The sequence below is a fragment of the Echinops telfairi genome, unplaced genomic scaffold, assembly GCF_000313985.2.
Source record: "Echinops telfairi isolate 266 unplaced genomic scaffold, ASM31398v2 ScPeMD7_3533;HRSCAF=4204_1, whole genome shotgun sequence".
Classification (NCBI taxonomy): Eukaryota; Metazoa; Chordata; class Mammalia; order Afrosoricida; family Tenrecidae; genus Echinops; species Echinops telfairi.
This window is the reverse complement of record NW_022107432.1, coordinates 22,275,112-22,285,420: the sequence shown is the minus strand read 5'-3', so window position 1 is coordinate 22,285,420 and position 10,309 is coordinate 22,275,112.

Below are 10,309 nucleotides of genomic sequence, written 5' to 3'. Positions count from 1 at the left end.
CCCTCCAGTCAGGCCGACTCCCGGCGAGCTCCTGTGGGTTGCCCCGGAGACCGTTTATGAGGGTGAACCAACTTTCTCCCGAGGTGGCTGGAGAGCAACGTGTGCCTGCTGAGAAGCCAGTGCTGACTACAGGGACCCTGAAGGGCAGAGAAGGGCCGCCCCGTGGGTTTCCCACACGGGAACTCTTGAAGGAGCAGGCGATTTCTCCCTCAGGGCGGCAGGTGGATTCCGACTGCTGACACACACCTCAGTGCAGAGACACTTAAAAAGTGCACACACATGCACACTCATATTTAGATGCTTTCTATGCCTATGCAAAGGGGCCCTCATGGAGCTGCCAGGTAAGGGGTAGGCTGCTCATCACAAGGTGGGCGGTTCAAACCCACGAGCTACTCCGAGGGAGAAAGGGGAGGCTGTTTGCTCCTGTCAAGACTCACAAGGCTTCAGAAACTTGATCCAGGGTCCCAGTGAGTAGGATTCGACTTGATGGCAGTGGTCTTTTGGTTTTAAATGCACATGACGGCAACCCCGGGGCACAAGGACTACGTGCTCAGCTGCTAAGCAAATGGCACTGGTTCAAACCCACAGCTTCCCTGATGGAGAAAAGTCCTGAAGATTCTAAGCTAGGATACTCTGCAGGGCGATTGTATGCCGCCCCATGTGGTCGCTAGGAGGTGGTACCCAGCAGTACCCGCAGGCACGTGTGCAGTTCACGTGCGCTCATCTAGACAGTGTGCGCACACATGCACCTGTGCACAGCATGCACCTTCATGTGCACACACATCAAGTGCGCAGGACACACATGCCATCAACATACTTGCATACTAATATGCCAGTCACAAGGCATGGACAGCACACATGCATTGTGTGCACATGCAATACACACTCACCCATGTGCAGCAGAGACTCATATATGGGGCACACAGGTCTGCACGCACGCGCATGCACACACACACACACACACATTCAGTATTCCCAAATGCAAACTCTCACCCAGAGCAATTTATGACCGCCCAGGCTCATGTCCGGACCGCCTATTAACATTAATGAGGTGCTGTCGCTGGGGTGTTTGGAAACCTTTGTCCTGCAGGGCTGGTGGCAGGGGTGGCAGTGAGGGGGAGAACAGGGAGGCCACGGTCATAGAGGAACAGCTAATTATCCGGCTGACCAAGGTTTGATTGCTTTTCCCACGGCTTCCCTCCACTGTCCCCAACCCAGAGCCAGGTCTGACTGCAGGAGGGGCGGGAACAGGAAGGGGGCAAGGAGGGGAAAAGGGGGCAGTGGTTGGCCTGAACTTCAGGGTCACCCACCCCCCCCGCCCCCGCCCCAGTGAAGCCCCATTTGCCAGGAACTGGCTGAATTGTCTCCTGAAAGGTTCAGAGTCCCTGAAGGCGAGAGCCCCTGGCCCTTCCACCACGCACTCCCGGATCAGAACCTAGAGGGGAGTCACGGTTCACAGCGACAGGGCAGGGACTTCTCTCTGATGATCCAGGGCACCTCAAAACCCCACCCTGTTGCATCCAGTGCATCCCGACTCCTGGTGATCCTACCAGTGCCCCACCAAAGCTGCCTCCTGCAGCTTCCCGAAGGCAAGCCCCAGGCCTCTTCTCTACGTAGTGGCGGTGAAAGAGGGGTCATTTTTTTCTGCCCAGGGCCCTGTGGATCTGCATCACATCCTTCCAGGCCCGTGTGGGTCTCACACTTCATTAGCGCACCCCTGAGGTGATGGCTGGAACTGCTTCTCTCTGGTGGGGCCTGTGATGTTCGCCTTACACACGGCCAGTGGGCTAGACATTCTCCACCCCGGCTCGGGATGGACTCAAACCTCCAAACTCTAAGTTAGCAGTGGAGGGTGCTCTTCCCCCCCCCCCCGCCCCATTTTCTCCCACAGAGCCGCTGTGGGTTCAAATGATCACAGTCAAAGGCTTACTACCCAGCAGCTCCCCAATTCTCCTTCAACTTCCTGCTACCGCCTCCACTTACGGAAAACTTTCCCACGCAGGAGGGAGTGTGGGCTTCCTGTGAACTACCGAGTGGGAGAAACACCTGCTGAACCGTTTAGGCATTAAACTACCAATGGGGAACCTTACGAGCTGGGCTGCAATCCACAGGTCGGCAGTTCCAAACCACCCGCCGCTCTGCGGGAGAAAGATGAGGCTTCCTTCCCCCATAAAGAGTTGCAGTCTCAGAAACCCACAGAGCTGTTCTGAGTTGGCACTGACTTGCTAACCATGAGTTTGGTTTGAGTTTGAGTTCCTAGTGGCACGGTCAGGTAAGCGATGGGTTACTAACTGGAAGGTCAGCCGTTCAAGTCCACGAGCCACTCATTGATATGTTCACCTTCAGCTGTGACGGCACAGCCTAAATGAAACAAAGATGCCCCAGCATACCTGCTGGGGACAGGGCAGGGCAGCTGGCCCTGCCATCGCGAATGCCAAGGCCGACACCAAGGACAGGGCCAATGACAGTGCAGAGAGCCCAGTCTGCCAGCCACCCCAGTCAGGCCCTGCGGCCCATCAGGTTCCCTTGCCTGGCCTGAATCTTATTGTCTCAGGATTAGGGCCTTGCCTGGCCTGGGGCACCTGGACAGGGACACGGGGTGGCGGTGGCTAGAGACAGTAGGTTAGGAGAGGACTGGCCAAGAATGTGAGTTGGGAGCCCAGAGGGGGAGAGCAAACGGTAGCAGGCTGGACGGGGTGGGGTCGGGTGCGGGATGTGGATTCGGATGTAGTAACTGGGGCAGTTGCTGGCCAGGAGAGAATGGCGGTGGGGGCAGAGGTTGAATGATTGGCTCCCTGGGCTAGGAATAATAGGCACACCCCCAACACCCGAGCTGGGGAGCGGGTGGGAGTTGGTGGGGAGCTGCAGTGCCCTCCATCCCCAAGGCCATGGCAGGCCTCTTGGCTTTCTCCAGAGGCTCACCTGGACAGCTGGAGAGCTCACAGGGGGAGCTGTGCTCCAGAGGCAGTTCTGCACGAAGGAGAAGTAGCCGGAGCGTCAGCGTGTGCTTGGGTGCTCGGGTGCTTGGGCACGGGCGCCTCGGGTTAGGGAGACCGCCCCTTCCACTCTGCCTCCTTGCTGGGAGGTCCCCCGCAGATTGCCTGTCCTCAGAGGCTGAAGGGCCCCTTGTCAGTTCAGGCCACGGAGACCACCTCTGCCCGGAAGTGGTCTTTGTGGGCAAAGGGATGGGCACGTTGGTGGGATGGGGAAGGGGCGGAGGTTGGGGCTGGGGGGAGGGGAACGTGGAGCTCGGGGCCTCCTCCGCCTGGCTCTCTTAACAATAAGCACATGATTTAAGGCGGGTAGTAAATCCTTTTCCGCCTCGGCTTCTCAGCTGCCGCCCGACAGACTAATAATTCAGTTTTAAACAAGTCAAGGATTAGGGCTGCAGCTCTGGGACGGAGGGGTATGTGGGTGTATGGAGGGTGCATCTGGCACAGTGGGGCTGGCTGGGCGCTGCCTCCCCCACAGGGGGAGGGGGCGGGAGAGTGGGGGGAGGGCAGAAGGAGTCTGTGGGTTCTGTGGTGGAACTTGGGGGAAAAAAGGAGAACTGGAGAGGTGGGCCTGATCCCGTGGCCCGGTGGTGATGAAGAAGCCTTTACCTTCACGGAGGAACATCTTTCCAGAACTTGCAGGCTGTCGGCTTGAGTTCAAGTCCCAGCCTCACCAGTGACCAGCTCTCTGGCAGCTGACTGATTGTTGGGGTGAGGTACCCTTGGGTCACTGTGCCCTCGGACAGGGGAGCAGCCCTGGGTTCCCTCTCTTTGAGGGTCCCCCTCCAATGGACTAACCCTTTACTTTTCTCGGCACGATGTCCTCCTCCAGCGACTGTTCCGTCCTGCTAACACGTCCGACGTTCAAGAGATACACTCACGTCTGAGCAGCGCCCTGGCTGGACTTCTCACAAGGCAGATCAGTCGGCCCGTCGAGTTCAATGTTTCTGGCCGACGCCACACTTTTCACATGCATCCGTGGTCCTCCCTAGTTGGGGCCCAGACTCGATGTGCACCGAGGTGAGCGAAAACACCCTGGCACGGTCAGGCACACTGCGGTGCTCGGAGCGACACCTTTGCGTCCCAGGGCGTGAAAGAGGTCTTAGCCGTCCATGCGCACGGCGCCGTATGCCATGCGATGATTTCTTGACTGGGGCTTTCATGGGTGTGGGTTGTGGTGGCAGATGACACCACGGGAGGGTTGAATAAGATAGTGCTCGTTATTCAACGAATGCGATCGTTAATAAACACTCATCGTTTGGTGGATATAATAAAGGTTTACCCTTTCCTCCTCCCAAAGGTCTTGGAGATTCTTGGCTGCACAGAAATGGATGCTTTCCCCTCCCCCAGTGGATGGCAAGACCTTTGACCCTGGCCACTGGGGGCATGGCGGAACCTATCCTCTAAATCAAGGTGTAACTGCCTGGCTCCGTTATACACCAGCAGGATGTCTTTCTGGTTTTCTTTCTACTTCTCGGACCCTTTCCTCCACCTACGCTGGGGAGGAGAGGCCTGGAGCTCGCTCACCTGGGTCCCACAATCACCTTTGCCTGAGCATACGCTGCAGCCCAGGTCTGCGGGCCTCTCCTGCCCCTCCCACCTCTAGGTGTCCTCTTCCCACCTTAGCTCCACTGCTCCTCTGACTTCCCTGCCGCCCCAGCCATGGACCCCACAGTCCCGTCACCACGGGCACCACCAGCACCGGCTCCAAGTGTGTCCTGCCTGCACCCCAAGCCCTCTTCTTCATTGCCACACTGCTTCCTTGTATTAGGCTCCTGCCCTTCCTCCAGCTCCTCTGACCCCCACTAATCTACCCCCTAGCCACCAGCGGGTGCCTTCAACCGCGCATGAGCCACCCGAGGCTCCCATCACCTAGGGGGTCAAGAGCATGCCTCCTAGCACACGGAGCTCCTGGTTGGTCACAGAAAGGCCCGCATTTCCAGCCCACCAGCTGTTCTATGGGAGAAAGACATGGCCATCGAGTTCAGTAAAGATTTGCAGCCTTGGGAATGCACTGTCCTACAGGGTCACCACGAGTCACAGTGGACTCTATGGAAATGCCTTTTCACATCCTCGCACGCCCGCTCCCTCCACGCCCGTTTTCCAGCTCCCTGGGTCCCCCACTGCCTACATCCGAAGCTCACCCACCGTGTCCTGCTCGCCTCAAACGTCCCAGCTTCATGCCTTCGTAGAAGACGCGTCCTCTGCCTACAAAACACGCCCCAAGCTTCACCAATCTGCAGTGGCTCTTTCTGTTAGTGGCCTCTGGAATAATGGCCCTGCCGGTCAAGGTGCCAGCAGGCCTCTGAGGTTCCCTTCAAGGAAGCAAGGTAAGGAGCCCCTGTGGCGGTGAGGGCTAGGTGTTGGGCTGTTAACCAAAAGGTTGGCTCTTCGAACCCGCCATTGACTCCAAGGGAGAAAGATGAGGCAGCTTGCTCCTGTGAAGATTTGGGGCCTGGGAGACCCCACCCACGTGGTCGCTGGGCCAGAATGGACTCGTTGGCAGTGGGTCTGAGGTGAGCAGAGGGCACGGCTGTGGGCAGGGGTGCAGTAGAGTCATCGGGGTCATGTGAGATAAAGAACTGCAGGGGGGTGCGGGGAGCATGATGGCCAGAGCTGCCCCAGTCCTGGAAAATCTGGGGGAGCATTCAAGAGGACTGCTCCTGGAGCCAAGTGAGTGCAGTTGCTATAGGGGAGGAGTCCCCTGCCAGGACCATGCCCACAGCCAGAGGGACACAACCATGGCCAAGTTGTGGTTACCAAGGCCACCGGGGAAGCCAATCTGGCTCATCCTGAGATCACCTGCCGTTGCCTCCCATTGGCTGGATTCAGCCAGAGGTCAATGGAGCTGTGGGGACGAGGCAACTCAGAGAAGGTGGAAAGTGGACCGGGCAGAATACTCAGGATAAGCCCCTGCTTCAGGATGACTTCTGGTGGTGTAGTGGTTGCCACGCGGGCTGCCCACTGAAAGGTCCGCAGTTTGAAACCCGCAGGCGCTCCATGGGGGAAAGATGGGGCTATCTGCTCCTGCTGAGAGTTACAACGTCTCAGAAACCCACGGGGCGGGCCACCTGTCCTACGGGGCGGCTGTGCGTCAGAACCAACCGGTGGCAGTGAGCTTGGTGTGTTGGTGTTTTCTCAGACGCAGCGGCAGCCTTGGCAATCTGAGCCCAGCCTCCTTCGCAGCTAGGCTCCTGGTCCACCGGTGTCCACCTGGACTCAGGGCCTCACCTGCCAGGTCTGTGCCGTTATCACGCCACTCCCTCCTCCTGGAAGGAAAGCTCTTGCCCAACTGCCTGTCTCAACCCAAACCTTCTGACCCTTGCATCCTCAGCTCAGGCACCTCTGTCCCCCGGGTCCACAAATATGCTTCCCCCACAGGCACCCCCCATCCCCCTCCCCGTCACGCCCCAAGGCCCATAGCTTTCCTTATCGTTGCAATGTTTTCACTCATCTGGCACTTCCTCAGGGTCACTTAGTAGGTGCTCACGTAAATGTGTCCCGGATGACTGCTGGCACGTACCCATGGCAACTGAGCAACGTGCTTACGCTGCTTTCTGGTGGGGCGGCCATCTCCTTGGGACTCAAACCATCGAGGCAGCTCAGATGCATAGTGACCCTGTAGGACGGGGTAGCACTTCCTTTGTGAGTTTTAGACACTGTAGGTCTTTACAGGAATAGAAAGCCTCATCTTTCTCCCTACTGAGTGATAGTGGTTTTGAACTGCTGACCTTGTGGATAGCGGCCCAATGCATAACCAACTCCCTGACTGCGGCTCCCCAGTGGCCTCACCCTCAGTACCTCAGTCCATTCTGATTTACATCTATGCACCGCCATCAAGTCTGCTCTGACTCACATCGACTCTATTGGGCAGGACAGGACGGCCCGTAGGATTTCTGAGGCCGGAGCAGACGGACAGCTTTCTCCAGTGGAGTAACTGGTGGGTTTGAACCATAAGATTTGCAGTTGGCAGGCCAGTTCTTACTCCACTGCGCCACCACAAAAGCTGAAGCTCACTGCTACCAAGTCTATCTGAATCATAGGGCAGCACAGAACGGCCCCTGTAGATTTCTAAGACTGTAACTCTTTAGGGGAGTAGAAAGCCCCGTTTTCATTCTCCCTCGAAGCAGCTGGTGGTTTTGAACTGCCGACCTTGCACTTGGCAGCCCAACTCATAGCCCGGTAGGCCACCAGGGCTCCCACGAGGGCAATTTCTTTTAACTCATAGTAATGAGTGAGTGATGACGGGTGCCGCCAAGCAGACAGAAGAAAGGAGCCACTGATGGTAGCTGGGCAGGACCAGGGCCGACTGCAGAGTTACTTCCTGGAGAGGCAGCTTTGAAGGACGGGCCCGAGGAAGGCGCTTGGGTTGGGAAAGGCTGGAGCAGAGGCCTGGCACAGGGGAGCCTGGCAGCGTGGGAGCGGGCCAGAGGAGCGGAAGTGCTGAGTGCCGCCTCTCCCCAGCACCCTGTCCTCTCTCTCTCTCCCTGCCAGGCCTACTCAGTCCTACTTTTTCACGAGTCCCACACTCCTCTTGGGAGTGAACTTTCAGGGCTGCCCCAGCCACTTACAGCTGGACATCCTGGTTTCCCCATGAGGGACCCCAAGCAGAGTCTGACCAGTGGGGTTGGGGAAGGGAGCCAGGCCTCCTCCCTTTTCCAGCGGGAGAGGCAGACACAGAGGCCATCTGAACTCCCTGCCACGTTGGCTCAGCTCCACCAAGTCCAGTGGTCTCCCGGCTCCCTGACGGTGAGCCACGGCAGGCGCCCGGCTCTGGCTCCAGGGCCTCTTGTTCTTGTCCACGTGCCTGCTCTTCAGGCCCCGGCTTGGAGCCTGGCCGGCTCGAGCAGCGAGTTCGAGTTTGGGCAGGAGTCTGCTCGCCCCGCCGTGACGTGGTGGGCTGTCTGGGCCACAGGCAGCCAGATGGGAAAACCACAGGTCAGTGAGCAGGGTGGCTGCCCGCAGTGCGCCAGCCTGGGAGCCCACCCTGCTCCTCCCCCTCCCCTCCCTGAGGGGTGTCCCCAGCGGACTGGCCAGCAGCCAGGGCCTGTGAGGGGAGCACGCTTGCTGCAGACTGTGGCCTGGGCAGGATGAACAGGCTGTCCTGCCAGTTCTGTGTGGGGAAAAGGGAGGTGCCCCCGGCCAGCTGGCACCCCACAGGATGCCAGCCATGGACCGAATGACCAAAGCTCTGTGTCTTTCTCCCATCCAGGGGCGAAGGGAGGTGGCCTGGTACTCCCGACTGCACTGGTCACTTTCCCCTGGGGGCCCCTGGGTGAGTCTTATAAGGGGCGGGTGAGCCCCAGAGGTCTAGGTGCTGTAGGCCCACTGACTTCTAGGGTGGGGAGCAACTGGAGCTGACACAGAAAGCAGAAGATGGGGTGCAGGGGGGCAGGTTCCCCCTGGTACGGGCGCTGGAGCCCCCTCAAGGTGTGGCACCCTATTGGGACTGAGCTGCTCCATACTGTTTGTTCCTCAGTAGTGGACTACCTACGATCCGACTGTGTGCCAGGCTCCCTGAGGGCATGGGGGAGCAGAGACAAGGTGGGACCAGCAGCTCCCCTCAGCTTCCCCCTCCTGCTCTCCCCCACCCCGACCTCCAGGCTCCCTCAGCCCTCCCAGGCCTGAAGGCCCAGGCGCCCATGGAACAAGGCCCTTAGCCCTGCTCCAGTGATGCAGAGAGAGGCCTCCTCCAAGGGCCAGGCATGGAGGAGTGAGCCCTGGGGGTGAGGCTTTACTGGGGAGCGAGGCGTGTGAACAGGATGGGAGGCCAACAGGAACAAGACTCGCTCCCCCCCTCCACTGCTGCCCCCTGAAGCAAAGGGGCTGCTCTCCCGGCTATTGGGTTCTTCCAGAATCATAAAGCAAAGCCAGACAAGGGTCCCGATTTCCTACAGATTCGTTTATGGACTAAACTTCCTCCGTCCCTCTGTGTTTGCCTGATTTGTTCATTTCTTCTTCATTCAGCCAGTCGGCCCATCTAAACCCCCAGCATGGGCAGTGGTCAAGGTTGGCATTTGAACCCACCAGTCGCGCCACGGGAGAAAGCCGTGGCCGTCTGCTTCTGTAAAGAGTGACAGCCTTGGAAACCATGCCCGGGCCATTCTCCTCTGTCCTACAGGGTCGCTGTGGTTTGGACTCAACCGGTCAGCAGTGCGTGTGGGTTTAGGGATCTAAAGAAGTGGGAGATGCGCTTTCCAGGGTCAAAAACCGTTCTGCTGAGTGATGAGCAGTATACAGCCCCCCTCATGGTGTATGTCACCAGCCCAGGCTGACAATTCCTAGATGCTGTCAGCCTCGCTGGGGAGACAGACATGAAACCCAGAGCTAAACACAGTGTGATAAGTGCTAAGTGGCTTGATTTCTGGCTTAGTCTCTTACTAAGTCTCTTACATCCCTGGTAAGGGGATAATTAGGGCACCTCCCAGTGCTGTTGGGGAGGATGCGTAAGATAAGCTGTGGAAAGAGCCTAGCGGCGCCTGGTGTGCGAGGGTAAGTCAAGAAGGACGCCACCAGCATTGCCCTGCATGCTCCCGCAGGTTCATTCCAAACGAAACACGTTTAAACCCGTCCCAAGGGTCAGTGGGTGGCGGCAGACAGGTTCAGTCAGGAACACACGTGTCTGAGTCCCCTTTAAAAGAGAGAAAAGCGTAGTTTTAATGCCACCGAAGAAAGCCATTTGGGGGTTACAGCAAGTAGTCACGTTTTCAATACGACTCAAGGGAGCTTCTTCTCCAATCACTGAAACGTTGCAACAGGAGTGTTGCAATGTTTGCAGGAATGTGGTTCCACACCAAAGCACGTTTTGAGACGGATCGAGCATTTGGAGGAAGTTCACGGAGACCTCCAACAGGAGCCAAGACAAAGAAGACCGTCAGCCTCCCCAGGTGAGCAAACTGGCTGGGGTTCAGAAGCCGGAGGGAGACCGCAGCGTGATCGTCGAGACAGTAGTTACTGGATGTGAGATCTCACATGGTTCAACATTTTCAGTTGTAAGCGAGCATCTGGCCTTCAGCAAGCATTCAATGCCCCAAACGGGGTGCCCAAAACACTATGAGCACTAAGCTCAGAGAGCTTCCAGTGGATTTCTCCTTCAAGGTCACAGTTCACGAGCACACTTTTTGTGAACCGAATCCTAACTGGGGATGGGTCTTAGAGTTGCCAGTAAGATCCAGAGAGCAAGATACCCTAGTGTTCTTGAGTGTGGACCCCTAGCCCCAGGCTAGTTCTTCTTCATCACCATCATCCTCTCATACTATGCCTTCCTCTCCTGACTCGCCTCTCCACCCTGGCAACACCAAATGAATTGCTTGGGC